The sequence below is a fragment of the Dermacentor andersoni genome, chromosome 4 (genome assembly GCF_023375885.2).
Source record: "Dermacentor andersoni chromosome 4, qqDerAnde1_hic_scaffold, whole genome shotgun sequence".
In the NCBI taxonomy this organism is placed as follows: Eukaryota; Metazoa; Arthropoda; class Arachnida; order Ixodida; family Ixodidae; genus Dermacentor; species Dermacentor andersoni.
Window position 1 is genome coordinate 111,252,787 of NC_092817.1, and position 17,806 is coordinate 111,270,592.

Below are 17,806 nucleotides of genomic sequence, written 5' to 3' on the forward strand. Positions count from 1 at the left end.
TGGTCTTTCTGCGGTTCTTGAATTCGTACTGTTTTGCTTCGGCTTTCAACTTGAAGTCGCATCTTTTTTTCTCTCCTTTTTTTTTTACCCGCCGTGAGTCCATCGATAGCGCGCGCACGGAAACACACAATTGTCCAGGGGCGACTCCTAGGAGCTTTAGCGCGCCCTCACTGAAGCGGTTGCCACAAAAACTTTTGTTTCCGTGTCCGTATTTGAGTTCCCCCATCAGCAACAACGAAAACGGCACGATTCCGGGTGCGTCACATCTCCGAAGAGCACGTGTCAACAGAAACATATAAAAGAGCTGCGTACGAAAGTTACATAGATCCCTAACGACTCTAAGAGACACTGTGTACAAAAAGATAAAATCAAAACCGGTGCGAAATTATCGTGGTGAGACGCATTATATAGTTGTGCTCGTTTGCGAGCTAAACGTTCTTGCTTCTCTTCTGTTCGTCGTTGTATTGAGCTAGTTAGCCGCCTATCCCTGGCTGTTCCGGCACGTTACGTAGAAGCAACGCTCGCCTTCATTGGTCGAGGCGTCATTGCGGCCCTCGCGAGAGTGGGTGCAGCGGCGCCCGGTGTCCATTGATTGCACCAATGAGAGCTCGCCACCGCGACAAGGGCGCGCCATGTTGTGCGCTAGCTGCGCTTCTAGCGCATGAAGGTTGGGACTTTTGTTACGGGTGATTTCGGTCTTCGCGCCCAGAGGACCCAGTACCCCCAAATTATCGTATGGTCACGTGACTCACCTTAAATGAACCCTTACTACATAGCTAACACCACGGAGGAAGGAAACTTAGGAGAGGCCCTGACGTCACTCTTTGTGAAGCTAAAGTGAAGCCGGAAGTTGGTGTTGCTCATGGCATTGCTCCGCCTATTGGGCCAGCTCTCCTCTCTTGTTTACATTTCTCGCGAAACCACGCCGCGCTGCGCGCAACCGTGCTGCTCGGACCCGCGCGCTCCGCAGCAATACTAAACAATCGTTAGCACGTTAGCATGATTCCGCCAAAGAGGGCAAAATTTCCCACGGATATTCTTTCGTCCGTAGCCATTGCCGTGACACGGTGCATTGCGTACAGCGTTGCGTGCGCGTTCATTTCACGAACTTTAGTTCCTCCTGTCCCACCTGGCCACAGCAACATCCGGGAGAGCACGGTGCAGATAACGCAGCGCAACAAAACACGGAGACCAACGCAAACTTGCCCGCACGGCGCCTTTGCCATGGTACGAAACCTACGAAGCAACACGTGTGAGCGCCCAGAACCAAAACAAAGCCGCCATTGTGGCCCGAAAGGCGTGGCCGCTACGGCAAAGAAACAAAAAAATGAGCAAGAAAGAGGAGAACCTACTACGTCATTTCCTCCACACTTTTCTCCTAGCGCGCGGAGGCCTTCAGTTTCCTTCCTCCATGGCTAACACACATTGGCTATTTTCAAACTGCGAAGTTAGCCTATAACTTTACAGTGCTCACAAAAAATAGCTTTATTTTAAATTTTAATAATAAACTGCTGCATATACCCTTCCGATTTTGAATATTGTAGACATTATTAGGCCTAGTTTAAGACTGTAGCAATATTTTATTGGATTCATTTGTAAGCGGGGAACTAATTCTTTTTTCCTTTATGGTGAACAGAAATGTAGAAAGTCACCTTGTGTGACCTGCCTGAGAGCTTCCTACGAATATAATGCGCTGCATGAAAAGAAAGACGCGATATCATAACCCAGACTGTTGACAGACGGAAGTTGTTTTTATGTGATGAAAGCTTCACACGAAATTGAGACTTAACAACGGGGCATGCCCAAATGCCGGCCGACGTGACAACTAAAATAAAGTATTTTCAAAGTGGCGCATATCCATGTGTGTGTGTGTGTATATATATATATATATATATATATATATAGACACTCAGTGTGTTCTGACGAAGGCCGTGCCACGGCCGAAACGTTAAAACATTAAAAATGCAATTTTCCTAAGTGTGCTCCTTCGTTTATTCAACTACCTATGCACCGGACCTACAGAACTTTTCCTTGAATTATATATATATATATATATATATATATATATATATATATATATATATATATATATATATATATATATATATATATATATATATATATATATAAAGCTAAATGTTATATCAAAAGAATGCAAAATCAGAAAATCGATATTTTGGACTAAAGTCTCAACACACCTTAATCACATTTCACAAGGACGGATGCACCGCCGTAGATAAAGACACTTCTAATTAGGCAATGAACGTGAAAATTTTGTCACGAATTGAAGTTAGCATGGCTACCCTCCCTGCGAAATAGAAATATGCTGTAACGTACAGTTACGTCGGGACATTTGGAAGCATATAGACGATAGCGGCTGTACGATACTTTATAACACCTAAATAAGATTACTTTCTTTTTTTCGATACAGGCATTTAACTTTTCATTGAAGTTTGCCGTAGCCTTCTAGCGACGTTCGCTGAATTTGATCTCGGTGGAATTTTTACTTCTGCCAATTCGACAGGCTAAGTTATGCGCCTCTCGCTAAACTCCTTTATAACGCTCGAGAGTGCTTGCATATGTAATTTATTGCGAAGGCCCTATTTAAACCACTCGCTTTTAACCTTGCCTACGCAGCACCAGTTACCTAGCATGGTGCTTACTGTCGCCGAACATGAAAAAGGTACCTAGTTTATTTCACCGAAGACACCAGGTGACTGTCCTATCACGCATGAAAAAAAAAAAGAATAAAACGAGAGTGCAATAATTATTTTTAACGCTAATATTGCAGCAACACGAATATTTAGGTGAAAACTGCAGCTAATATGCCCTGCATTTCTACAAAATGCAATCTTCTTTTCTAACGAGCAGAGTTCTCTTGGGATATAGGTAAACGAGTACCTTGACATCATGTAGCAATTGCTAAAAAAATTTTTCACCAGGGCGCAGAATAATTGATGCCCGTGCGTTGAAGTTGGCACACAGATTCGCGACAGTATATATTGACTATATATACTGTCGCGAATATATATACTGTGTACATTGTTGGGATCGGCCTGCAGTGGTACTGCTCTGCAAAACTATCTCAGCCCGCTGCAGGTGCTTCGATCGATCCGCGGTGGTGGCGCCTTTCAGAGAACCAGTGAGAACGACAGCGCTAACCAACCATGAACTATATATATATACCTTTGGAGAACTTGACTACGGCGGCGTTAATCCACCATGCGCCTCGTTCGGGGAATCGACGACTACAGGAGAAAGGCAGCTCTGGAATGTAGAGGCGCCGGACAAGGGACAACCCGCGGCCACGCAGCGGGGGTCAGCTCGGGGAACCAACGCGCCTTTCAAGACTCAAGATAATGGGCAAGCGGCGGGTCGACTGCGTTGACGTTTGACACTGCGAATCGGCAGTGAAAGCTGTGCGTACGTGTGTGTGTAAACCCCCTCCCCCCTTCCCTCAAAAGGGGGCCGGCTGCGATGACGTCGAACGTTTTTGCCTCACCTAGGGATCTAGGGAACACGAAGTGCTTATAAGCGGCTGTTGTCGGCTGCTAGAGTGTGCTCGTCGTCGTGCTCAGTGCTCGTGCTGAGTGTTTGGAGCTGTGTGCTTCGTTTTGCGGGCTCCATTTGGGAGTCACGCTAGACTGTGTAAATGTATCCCATGTTTAAAATGTAAATACTGTAAATAAACCCTGTTCACCTGGGTGGATGCAGCGGTGGCGTAGAGGTAGAACACCCGCCTCGCGTGCAAGAGGTCCGTGGTTCGAATTCCGGTACCGCGCAATTTTCCACCGGATTAAAAAAAAAAAGAAATCCGCGTGTTGATAAAATTGCATAAACAGGCCTGGAGTGTGGCCTGATCCCGGTGACCAGAACCGGTAACGCACTCCCTCACCAGAGCAGGATTGGCCACCCTGGCGCAGTACTTGGCCACAACCTCCTATATGAACACAACAATCAAACCCCGGCCCCTCAGTCCCCAGCAGCTGCGAAGCAACTGACCACGGCGGCGGTCAGACCTGCGACGCTGCAGAGGGTGCTAAGAATCCCTGGCTCCGGACAGGCCGCCATTGGAATATGAACCTGGCAACGTTTAACGCTAGAACGTTATCTAGTGAGGCCAGTCTAGCAGTGCTATTGGAAGAATTAGAGGGCAGTAAATGGGATATAATGGGGCTCAGTGAAGTTAGGAGACCAAAAGAAGCATATACAGTGCTCAGAAGCGGGCACGTCCTGTGCTACCGGGGCTTAGCGGAGAGACGAGAACTAGGAGTCGGATTCCTGATTAATAAGAATATAGCTGGTAACATACAGGAACTCTATAGCATTAACGAGAGGGTGGCATGTCTTGTTGTGAAACCTAATAAGAGGTACAAAATGAAGGTTGTACAGGTCTACGCTCCTACATCTAGTCATGATGACCAGGAAGTCGAAAGCTTCTACGAAGATGTGGAATGAATCGGCGATGGGTAGAGTGAAAACAAAATACACTATACTGATGGGCGATTTCAATGCCAAGGTAGGCAAGAAGCAGGCTGGAGACAAGGCAGTGGGGGAATACGGCATAGGCACTAGGAATAGCAGGGGAGAGTTATTAGTAGAGTTCGCGGAACAGAATAATATGCGGATAATGAATACCTTCTTCCGCAAGCGGGATAGCCGAAAGTGGACGTGGAGGAGCCCGAACGGCGAGACTAGAAATGAAATAGACCTCATACTCTGCGCTAACCCTGGCATCATACAAGATGTGGACGTGCTCGGTAAGGTGCACTGCAGTGACCACAGGATGGTAAGAACTCGAATTAGCCGAGACTTGAGGAGGGAACGGAAGAAACTGGTACATAAGAAGTCGATCAATGAGTTAGCGGTAAGAGGGAAAATAGAGGAATTCCAGATCAAGCTACAGAACAGGTATTCGGCTTTAACTCAGGAAGAGGACCTTAGTGTTGAAGCAATGAACGACAATCTTGTGGGCATCATTAAGGAGTGTGCAATAGAAGTCGGTGGTAACTCTGTTAGACAGGATACCAGTAAGCTATCGCAGGAGACGAAAGATCTGATCAAGAAACGCCAATGTATGAAAGCCTCTAACCCTACGGCTAGAATAGAACTGGCAGAACTTTCGAAGTTAATCAACAAGCGTAAGACAGCTGACATAAGGAAGTATAATATGGATAGAATTGAACAAGCTCTCAGGAACGGAGGAAGCCTAAAAGCAGAGAAGAAGAAACTAGGAATTGGCAAGAATCAGATGTATGCGTTAAGAGACAAAGCCGGCAATATCATTACTAATATGGATGAGATAGTTCAAGTGGCTGAGGAGTTCTATAGAGATTTATACAGTACGAGTGGAACCCACGATGATAATGGAAGAGAGAATAGTCTAGAGGAATTCGAAATCCCACAAGTAACGCCGGAAGAAGTAAGGAAAGCCTTGGGAGCTATGCAAAGGGGGAAGGCAGCTGGGGAGGATCAGGTAACAGCAGATTTGTTGAAGGACGGTGGGCAGATTGTTCTAGAAAAACTGGCCACCCTGTATACACAATGCCTCATGACCTCGAGCGTACCGGAATCTTGGAAGAACGCTAACATAATCCTAATCCATAAGAAAGGGGACGCCAAAGACTTGAAAAATTATAGACCGATCAGCTTACTGTCCGTTGCCTACAAAGTGTTTACTAAGGTAATTGCAAATAGAATCAGGAACACCTTAGACTTCCGTCAACCAAAGGACCAGGCAGGATTCCGTAAAGGCTACTCAACAATAGATCATATTCACACTATCAATCAGGTGATAGAGAAATGTTCGGAATATAACCAACCATTATATATAGCTTTCATTGATTATGAGAAAGCGTTTGATTCAGTCGAAACCTCAGCAGTCATGGAGGCATTGCGGAATCAGGGTGTAGACGAGCCGTACGTAAAAATACTGAAAGATATCTATAGCGGCTCCACAGCCACTGTAGTCCTCCATAAAGAAAGCAACAAAATCCCTATAAAGAAAGGCGTCAGGCAGGGAGATACGATCTCTCCAATGCTATTCACAGCATGTTTACAGGAGGTATTCAGAGACCTGGATTGGGAAGAATTGGGGATAAGAGTAAATGGAGAATACCTTAGTAACTTGCGCTTCGCTGATGATATTGCCTTGCTTAGTAACTCAGGGGACCAACTGCAATGCATGCTCACTGACCTGGAGAGGCAGAGCAGAAGGGTGGGACTAAAAATTAATCTGCAGAAAACTAAAGTAATGTTTAACAGTCTCGGAATGGAACAGCAGTTTACGATAGGTAGCGAGGCACTGGAAGTGGTAAGGGAATACATCTACTTAGGACAGGTAGTGACTGCTGATCCGGATCATGAGAGTGAAATAATCAGAAGAATAAGAATGGTCTGGGGTGCGTTTGGCAGGCATTCTGAGATCATGAACAGCAGGTTGCCATTATCCCTCAAGAGAAAAGTTTATAACAGCTGTGTCTTACCAGTACTCACGTACGGGGCAGAAACCTGGAGGCTTACGAAAAGGGTTCTACTTAAATTGAGGACGACGCAACGAGCTATGGAAAGAAGAATGGTAGGTGTAACATTAAGGGATAAGAAAAGAGCAGATTGGGTGAGGGAACAAACGCGGGTTAATGACATCTTAGTTGAAATCAAGAAAAAGAAATGGGCATGGGCAGGACATGTAATGAGGAGGGAAGATAACCGATGGTCATTAAGGGTTACGGACTGGATTCCGAGGGAAGGGAAGCGTAGCAGGGGGCGACAGAAAGTTAGGTGGGCAGATGAGATTAGGAAGTTTGGAGGGTCAAAATGGCCACAATTAGTACATGACCGGGGCAGTTGGAGAAGTATGGGAGAGGCCTTTGCCCTGCAGTGGGCGTAACCAGGCTGATGATGATGATGATGATGATGATGATGATGACCTAGTTCCTCCCAAGTTCCTCTCTACGACCTTCAATGCCTACAAATGGCGGCAGCGGCGAGATCGTCCGACAACTCCTACAACTGTATGCCAGCGGTGGGATCGTCCGACAAATGTTACAACTGGTTGACAGCGGTGGAATCGGCCTACGGCTTGTAGATCGGCCTACGACTCGGAGACAGCAACGGCAGCTCACGGACTGTGGCACATGGTGACCGACCGGTATCCTGATCAAGTTGGAGGCGACTTGAGATTGACCACCTCTTGCAACTGACTGGATACGGCGGAGAAGGACTGGTGATATGGTGCTGCTTCAGTGGGTAAGCGCTTGGTTTTGGCTGTAAGATTTACCAGGCTTCGATTTCTCTCTGTGTGTAGATTTGTTTCGCTGGGATCTTTTGCTTGTATTCTGATTTGCGTGGGTATCGCAGCAAGTATTGTGTGACAGCAGAGCCAAAGCTTAAAGTAGCGACGATGGTCCTAATGTGTTTGAAGAGAGCTGACCTTTTGTGGTTGTGTGAAGAGATCGAGGTAGACGTAGAGGAGGACATGACGGAAGCAGAGATTCGTAAGACCATTTCGCAAAGTGGAAATGATTTGAAATTCGTAGAACAAATGGGCAAACGAATTCTAAGTAAAAGACAGGAACGGGAATCAATTAGGCAAGAACGCCAAGAGCGTGAGCAAAAACGGCAAGATCTTGAAAAAGAAATGGCAGCAGTAAACAAACAGATACAATATTTGCAGCAGTTAAACGCACGAAGTCAACAGCGGCTTGAGAAATCTGTAGGCTGGACGCAGCGAAAGTGGGAGGATGTCGATAGCAGGTTTCAGTCGAAAGCCGAGAGAAGTAGTAGTACCTGCGAGATTAGCAGCACGTTCATAAGTGAACTCAAAGTGCTAGCAGCTAACGAGGCCTTAGTGGCAACAGAGGCCGTTAATGGCCAGAGTGAGAGCGACGAGGTGCTGTGCGAACAGAGCACTGTAGAGACAGCTAGGCCAGCTGTGAATGAATTGGCCACGACCTACTGTATAATACAGTAGGTCGTGGAATTGGCAGAGTCACCGCGCGTGTGCGTCGCATCTCATGGTAACGAGGTCGTTAGCGAGGTACAGAATACTGCGGACCCGACAGACGCGAGCACCCATGTCAGGTCAGATCTGCGTGCCGAAGTGAAGTGCCATGACAATCAGCCCTATCCAATGCCTCCCTGGGAATTCACCAGCATCACAACTAATAAGCCAACGAAGTTACGACGCAGCGATACAACAGGTATTATTGACGAACACAATATCGTCGATGCATCATGCGTTAACACCTGCAAAGTCTATACGGATGCTACCATTCTCCCAGACGGCGGAAGGACATAATTCCTGAGTACTACGCATAATTTCATCAGCGGCCACCAGCGCTATTTATCTACGGAAGCCAGCGCTCTAGTAATGGAACTTCAAGCCATCCACGACGCTGTGCAAGATGCGACATCTAAGCTGCCTACCATCAAGCAACTAGATATCTTCAGTGATTCTTTAGCGGCTATTCAGGAACTCAAGAAGGTTGATAAGGCGATGGAAATCTGCGAGACAATACACACTATGAATAGTAAAACAGCTACTTGCGTCAAGGTGCACTGGATTCAAGGCCATTCAGCGAACCCTCACAACATTGCTGCTGACCAGCAGGCACACTGTCCTCCTAATCCTGATCTTCCGCCTATTCCCCTCCCACCTCAACCTCTTAACTCTCTCCGAGCCCGTAAAGATTTTCTCCGGCAGGACACACGTGCTCTTATCCCACCGTGTGTCTGCTCTCTCCCCCTTCACCTTACTAGGGCGGAGGAAGTTGTGCTTAGGAGGCTTCGGGCCGGGGTGGCCCTTACACCGGCTGTTATCTCAAGGTGGAACTGGTCGCATTTACCACTGGGTGCTACGTGTCCATACTGCTCCGTTCCTGTGATGGAAGCAGATGCATACCACCTAATATGGACATGTACTGGTTTAAAATCGGAACGCTCGCGTCTCCTACTACAAGCCGGCCTCCGCTACAGTGTGACAACCAGCTATGACCGCTGGATACATGACAACAGATTCCACAAAACACTGCTTCAATTCATACACAACACAGGCCTCACAGCACACATATAATACACATATACGCATCAAGAATTATGCCTTAAGGGAAAGTCTTTATCGCAATAATAAAAAAAAAAGTGAAGTGCCAGCTGGACGATGCAGTTGAGGGCAGTTCGCAGGATTGAGATCCCCGTAGCCCAAGGGAAGACAACTGCATTGTTCAGGGATCGGTGCAGCTCTCCGCCAGTCTAGGTTGCCAAGAGAGGGATGATTTAGTTAGAGATCATTCGGACTGTGCGCGCGAGACAGCAATCGAGACCAACGGGCTGTGTGCTGATGCACAGCGTGAGCTGGGCGATGCAGTAGAGGGCAATTCGCAAGAGTGCGAGTTGCATAGCTCGAGTAAAGACTGCTGCATTGCTCCAGATCCGGTTGAGCTGTCCGCCAGTCGAGGCAAAGAGAGAGTAGATTTAAAGGAAAATCACTCAGACTGTGCGGGTAAGAGACCGAACCGGGCCGACGAAATGTGTACCGGCCAGCACGAGGCGCCAGAGGACGGCATGAAAGCGAGTTCGAAGAGAAAGCGCCGCAGGAAAAAAACGCCGTAAAGATCGGAATGCGGCGAATAAGGTAGCGCAGCCAAAGTCGGCGACAGGCGCGAAAAGGCAGGGCGCGGAGAAAAGAAAGGTGCGGTCGTCGTTGACGATGTTGGCGCATCAAACAGGATCGAGCCACCGGTCGAAAAGAAACCGAGAAGCATGTTCTGCACGGACGCGGACAAAGAGCACGGGGCAGTTACGTTCCTCGTCGTTCCGTCGTTCTTTTCGGAGTGCAGCATGTAGTGCGAAGGAGCACAAGGTGGCAAGACGAGACGAGGTGGTAGGGAGTCGCGACGCGGTCAGTCGAGTTCGTGATGAAAGAGGGGCGCCAGGACGCAAATTGGCAGGAGACTAACGTCTTGGAGGAGCTGACAGTGAGTCAGCACTTTTGCTGTTCCTCGGTAGCCAGAGTAGCTTTTGAACCGCGACCACCTCGAGTACGGCTCAAAAGTATGAGTCAGACGGAAACGTTTGGAACGGGAGGCCAAGAGAGCTTCCGTAGAAGTGAAACGTGTTTTTTTTTTAGCATATGAAAATTTCGCGATTTAAGATTAGAGTTTCTTTCAGTATGTAAGGTATGAGCTTTGTTTATGTTTTCGTTTGAAAAGCTCCGAGGTTTGAAGGAGGTGTTTTATGTAAACATCTAGTTTCACAAGGTGTTTATTAATGAGTAGATATGCTCTTTTTATGCGTTGCATATTGCAATCACTCAGTTCAGCCCTTGGGCGCGGCCGGGCAGCCACCATTGGGGGTATGAGCCACCATAGTGGCGCATACCCCTACACTAGAGTTTTATGCGTTGCATATTGCAATCACTCAGTTCAGCCCTTGGGCGCGGCCGGGCAGCCACCATTGACCTTTAGCGCAACCACGTGACGTGACGTCACGACAGCCGGAGGAAAAGCTGGGCCCCAATACAATATGCAACGCATTCTTGGCTTAACCAAGCTAAGCCTGGCCATTTTTTTGTGTGTGAGTAACCTGAAGGTCAACGTTATCGTTGAGAGGCCTATGGCAACGCGTGGTGTATTAGTTAACCTTCTTTTTTTTATAAGTGGTTTTGTATTTTCTGAGGTTAAGCGCGTAGATTTTCAGTTGGTGCATCATTTGCACTGAGAAGCGTTCGTACCTCCATTAGCGCGTGTCCTGTGTGGACGGAAGGAAGCAGATTTATGACTGGGTTGCTCGTGTTTGTTGAGGGCGGCCGTATTCTGACTGCTGTAGTAAGCGTGATGAAATGCTTACGTACGACGCAAGTACGCGTTCTGAATAGAGACCGCAAAGCTAGCGCGATTGTAATTACGTACCTGTGGAGTTCACCAGACTGTTAAGTGGCGCCAGTACGTGCGATAAGTACGCCACTGCGATAGGGTAAGAACAGGCTGTTCGTGAAGTTAGGCTGCTTAAGTAATGTTTGGGTATTGGTGGTTGAGAGCCTTCGGTTTAGTTCTGCGTAAACCTTTACTCTTATGCAGCGCGACGGTCAGGTTTGGTCGAACTCAAAGGGGAACGTGATGGCTCGCTTTGGCGGCACGAAATTTTGGGGCAAAATTTGGAATTCCCAGTTGAGCGGCTTGCATGGAAAATTTTGTTAGGAAGCCTGGTGGTTTAACAGCTGATTCCGGGCGTTTGCACGCGGAGTGGTACTGTGTTGCCGGGGTCGACTCTTCTGTGCCAGTTGTTGTGAGATGGTTGAAGGCATTCCAAGTGCGCAGTGGTTGCAGAGAGCAAAGCCATCTTCTTGCTCGCCAGCCATTCTCTTCCTGCCCAGCGGTTGTCAGCACTGGCCAGGCGAAATTTTCCGGGCCATGGAGGAGCTGTTAGGATCGGCCTGCAGGGGTACTGCTCTGCAAAACTATCTCAGCTCGCTGCAGGTGCTTCGATCGATCCGCGGTGGTGGCGCCCTTCAGAGAACCAGTGAGAACGATAGCGCTAACCAACCATGAACTATATATATATACCTTTGGAGAACTTGACTACGGCGGCGTTAATCCACCATGCGCCTCGTTCGGGGAATCGACGACTACAGGAGAAAGGCAGCTCTGGAATTTAGAGGCGCCGGACAAGGGACAACCGGCGGCCACGCAGCGCGGGTCAGCTCGGGGAACCAACGCGCCTTTCAAGACTCAAGATAATGGGCAAGCGGCGGGTCGACTGCGTTGACGTTTGACACTGCGAATCGGCAGTGAAAGCAGTGCGTACGTGTGTGTGTAAACCCCCTCCCCCCTTCCCTCAAAAGGGGGCAGGCTGCGATGACGTCGAACGTTTTTGCCTCTCCTAGGGATCTAGGGAACACGAAGTGCTTATAAGCGGCTGTTGTCGGCTGCTAGAGTGTGCTCGTCGTCGTGCTCAGTGCTCGTGCTGAGTGTTTGGAGCTGTGTGCTCGTTTGCTGTATGCTTCGTTTTGCGGGCTCCATTTGGGAGTCACGCTAGACTGTGTAAATGTATACCATGTTTAAAATGTAAATACTGTAAATAAACCCTGTTCACCTAGTTCCTCCCAAGTTCCTCTCTACGACCTTCAATGCTTACAAATGGCGGCAGCGGCGAGATCGTCCGACAACTCCTACAACTGTATGCCAGCGGTGAGATCGTCCGACAAATCTTACAACATATAGCATTGACTCCCTCATATTTCTGTGAACTTGGTTTTGCTGGCATTTGTACAGTTACAGCAGGACAGTTGGCAAAGTTTTGCGCTAGCTGCTCGTAAAACATACTCATGAAGCTCCGGCACTTGCATGCGTACTTTATTGCAAAAGCCGTAATTAAACCACAAACAATAAATTTTGCGTAGACATTACCCAACACATTCCCCATATAATTCATCGAGTACACTTTATTAACGAAGTTCATTTCTGGTATCATGTATGGAAACACGAAAAAAGAAAGAAAGAAAGAAAGGTTATAAAATGATCTCCAATGCTTCTATTCAAGCCAAAAACTCGACAGTCTCGTCACAGACTTCTCATTCCCCATATTTTCACTGAGTTTCAAGTTGGTGTCTTTTGCCGTTGTTTTATGACCCTGGGAATCGTCGCGGATAACGAAATCGTGACTTTCTGGAACGCTTGAATAAGTCATAATCATCATCACCATCATCAGCCTATTTCATGTCCACTGCAGGACGAAGGCCTCTCCCTGAAATCTCCAATTACTCCTGTCCTGCGCCAACCGATTCCAACTAGCACCTGCGAATTTCTTAATTTCATCACCCCACCTAGTATTCTGCCGTCCCTTCTGTTGGCACCCACTCTGTAACTCTAATGGTCCACCGCTTATCTAGACTACGCATTACATGACCTGCCAAGCTCCATTTCTTTCCCTTAATGCCAATTAGAATATCGGCTATCCTTGTTTACTCTCTGATCCACGCCGCGCTTTTCCTGTCTCTTAACGTTACGCCTGATATTCTTCGTTCCATCGCTCTTTGCGCGGTCCCTAACTTGTTCTCAAGCTTCTTTGTCAGTCTCCTAGTTTCTGCTTCATATGTCAGCACCGGTAAGATGCATTGATTGTACACCTTTCTTTTTAGTTATAATGATAAGCTTGCAGGCCGGAGCCGGCAATGTCTACCGAATGCGCTCCAACACATTATTATTCTTTGTAAATTTCCTTCTCATGATCAGGGTCCACTGTGAGTAATTGACCTAAGTAAACGTAACTCCTTCACAGACTCTATAGAGGCCGACTGGCGATCCTGAACTCTGATTCTCTTGCCCGGCTATTGATCATTATCTCTGTCTTCTGCATATTAATCTTCAACCCCACTCGTGTACTCTCTCCGTTAAGTTCCTCAATAATTTGTTGTAACTCGTCTACAGTGTTGCTGAAGAGGAGACAATATGCAAATCGAAGGTTGCTGAGATATCGCGCCATTGATCCTTACTCCTAAGCCTTCCCAGTTTAAGAGCTTAACTACTTCTTCCAAGCATGCAGTGAATAGCATTGGAGAAATTCTCATTTTCCGCCCCCTTTCTGTATAGGTATCTTTCTACTTGTGGAGAATTAAGGTAGCTGTGCAATCTTTGTAGATATTTTACAAGATATTTACGTAAGCGTTCTCTACTCCTTGATTACATAATGCCTCTATGACTGCTGGTATCTTCACTGAATGAAATACCTTTTCGTAATCTGTGAAATCTATATATAGAGAGGCCGATTGTATACTCTGCGGATTTCTCGATTACCTGATTGATGACGTGGATCTGATCCATTGTAGACTACCCCTTCCTGAAGTCAGCCTCTTGGCTGATTGAATTTCGGGGTTGCCCTTATTTTATTTGAATTACCTTGAATATTTTATACAATACTGGAATTAAGCTAATCGGCCTATAATTGTTAAATTCTTTAACGTCTCCCTTTTTGTGGATTATAACTTAAACAGATGAAAAACTACACATTTTAATGACGAATTCGTCGCTCAGCCATCGTGATTTACCTTGCAAAGAAAGAAGTTTCTTTTTTCTCAAAATAATAGTTAGGGAGTAACATATTATTTAGAACGGGAAACATCGCAAATCGGGGGAGGCGTCTGTTTTTTGAGCTGTTTTCGTTCTAAATATATACCATCGCACCAATCGGCGCAACAGTAATCTGTCTTGTGCAACATCATTCACAGTAAATAGTGCACTTAGACAGTGTAACCTGTACCGTTTATTGCTGACTTATCATGTTATTGATAACACTGCGCTCATGAGCATAGTGACAGTCCGAGTAATAGTGCAGTGAAGTAATGTTTAAGCGATGGCTTCCGAAGAGTGACGATAAGCATCAAGCTGAAATTGTTGTCCGTTCAGGTATAATCAGAAATTATGTTTTACGTATATAATAAGGAAATTCTGAAATGTCTGCAGATGCGGACTTCTTCTTGAGAGTTTCGTCGTCAAATGTTTCCGAGGTTCTCTGCAAGAAATAACAAGAAAGCGCGTTATTACATTTGTTTCTCTCCTTTATATGGGTACCGAGAAAAATTGCACAAGTCTAGTGATGCACATCTCGCAGGTTTTGTGACATCAAAGTTTGATTGCCGTTTCAGATGATCCCAGAGGCTCACCAGCTCCAAATCGCGCACCATGTCTTTCTGCAACCCTACAAGCTCAGATCGGATACGCTATATAGTTTGATTTCATGCTGCACCTGTCATTACTGCAACTGTGATGACTGGCATCAACAGATCACTTTAATGAGTGCGCCTGGAAACACATAATGCATACTCTGTGCTGCTGCTAAATGCCTTTCAAAACAATAGCTTCTACCGCGAGGGGACCGGGAACGGGGTTATTGATACGGAATATTGCTTGCGTTGAATTCGTTCGCAGGAATGTTTGCAACACTGATCAAGAAGAAAAGGCGGGACTAAAATGCAAGATGCTATCCGATATCCCCTGAACAGCATAACTTGAGTTTCACAAGGCCACAACTGCAGGGGCAGCATTTACGCAAAGCATAATCGGTAAATGGCGCAGTAGTCCGGTCATTTGCCATAATTGCAAGTACGGCGACACCATATGTCCGTAACTCATCGGGACGTGCCCGGCCATTACAGAGCTCCGTACCCAACCTTGCGGCACTCTACTAATTTCATCGTAGCCTCATTTTCTCCTACAGCTTATAGACGGCAAGCCGTCGTTATGCAATTTAGGCGTATGCTCGTTTCCGCAAAAAAGATGAAGTTATGTTTTTATGATGGTCAGCTCTCCTCATCTGTGCTGGTAATGGTACTGAAGTGCAGAAATAACGGCGAAAATTTCTCGTTAGTTCGAGAAAACTTTTCTATCCCCTAAGTTCTAGAAGTTAGCGGAAACAGCAAAGTGCGATTTCAGCGCTTTTTCGTTCGGCTGTCTGACATGTTTGTAAGACGTGTGTAGCATGATGGTGACATCTCGTGATCACTGCGCGGATCACAAGCGTAAGCATCGGCCTTTGATATATGTGCGGTGTGTAGCAATGCACAACGTAAGCGATTGCGAGGGCGACGTAACGAGATGCAGAATGCTAGCCTCCTACGCGGTGGATCCAAGTTCGAGTTTTTTTTTCAGTTAATAATAATAATAATAATAATAATAATAATAATAATAATAATAATAATAATAATAATAATAATAATAATAATAATAATAATAATAATAATAATAATAATAATGATAATAATCAGCAGGTCATTTTTTGTGTCCAGTGCAAGACGAATGCCTCTCCTAGCGATCTCCAATTACCACTGTCTTGCGCTAGCTGATTCCAACCTTGTGCCTACAAATTTCCTAATTTCATCACCCCACCCAATTTTATGCCGCACTCGACTGCGTTTCACTTCCCTTGGTACACTTTCTGTAACTCTAATAGTCCATCGGTTATCGTACTAGAGGTCTGCCCATCTCCATTTTTACCTCTTAAAGAGCCCCTCACCAAGCCAGACATCAAATTTTGGTTACACCCTGGAATTTGTTACGTGCCCTCTAGGGAGTGTACTACCACAATAATTTTTCAAGTTGGTTCATTATTAGTATAGATACATATATTTAGGTGTCGCGAACCCATGATTTCAGGAGGCGAGCTTCACTGCCAACATCGGTGCTCTCGCCACTTGCCCCTTCTAGCCTCTGCAAGCGAAATTCCTTCCTTGCGTTCTCCCATAACGGAGCCGGCGGAGGAACGATCCTCTCTCTCTCTCTCTCTCTCTCTCTCGTTCTTGTTTAGTTTTTCTCACGTTTTTGTTGGGTTACGCACTTTCGGTGTGGGTATCGCGCCCGAGTCCGCAAAATGTTGGCGTTTGTTTCGTTTCGATCTGTGCACGATCTCGTGAGCTGTGCACGAAAAGACCTGCTTTGTTGTCTGGCTGTCTCTGCGAAATGGATCCCTCAGTGCACACAGGCTTGGAGAGGCTGGCCCGGCTCATGAATCCTTACCGCCATACACCGCGTCGTTCTAACGATTAACCACCGCCAGGGACGATGCCCCTAATAACGGTATGATAAATCAGTGCCACATTAACACTGAGGTAGACGCGAGCGGATGATAGGGCGTGCTCGAGCGCTGGAACACGGTAGAAAATTACATATTTTTTCTCTCTGCACGCGCAACTGCGCGACGTGGGAACATCTCTCTCGCTACGGTACGAATTAAAACAAGGACACTCAAGACATTCGCTTTCTATGTTTTATTATTTCTCTAAACTTTAACTCGTATGCTAAAACAACAGATCTAACAAATAACTGATGTTGCCTTGAATAATTCTCGAAGACACGTGTCAATGTGCGTGACGTCACAGAATTACCATTCACGTAGGCGCACTTGTGCGACTGACATGGCATGACATCGTCTCTCCGGCTATTCCGGATGGGAGCGCGGCACCCGCGATGAGAAGGAGGCACGGCGTTTGATTTGAAATTTCAGCTGTTTTCACTGCGCGTCGTGCAATACTTTGCAGACATGATCCTTAGCGCGCATTGTATGCACTGCGCTTGTCAGCTCAAAATGGCCAGGCCTGGTGAGAAGCCCTTGAATGTCAAATAGAATATCGACTATCCCGTTTGCTCTCTGATCCACACCGCTCTCTTCCTTTCTCTGAACGTTACGCGTAACATTTTATTGCGATGACAATTTTATGGACACTTCAGGCGCATTCCCACCGTCTGCGTTGGCGTCGCCATGATGTACCGTATAAACTACAAGTGCGATAACATCGTTATCATCGGCATCGCATTGTGGGTGCCAGCGAAAGCGTGCGAGGGTGAGCCGAGGATGGTGGCTCGATCTCGCGCGCGCAAGGGATGAAGGCGGGGAGGAAGCGTGCCATGAACGTTCCTTCACGTGCAAGACACCGGAGGTCGAGGGGTCGTTCTACTCCGGCGGCGGCTGCGTATGCCACGGCGGAGCGCGGTCACGTGGGCCTTATCTTGAAAGCGATGGGTGATGGGCGAAGCTAACAACCCTTGATGCGCCTATAGGCGCATAAAGAGCTGTTAGCTTCGTGTGCTCTGTGTTCTCGCCGCTAGTTCGCGTTGAAAACAGAAAACACGAAGGTCAATTCGCTCGCTGCTGCTGCCTCTCTCCCTCACGTGTGTCCGCGATGATCAAGTGAATAAACAAGCATGGTGTCCCATGCTTGTTAATTCAGTTAGTAAGCGAATGTTTATAAGTTCATACGGCCGATAAAACTACTATCTTTACTTAGTATAGCTGCATAATAATTTGCTATCGCAATCGA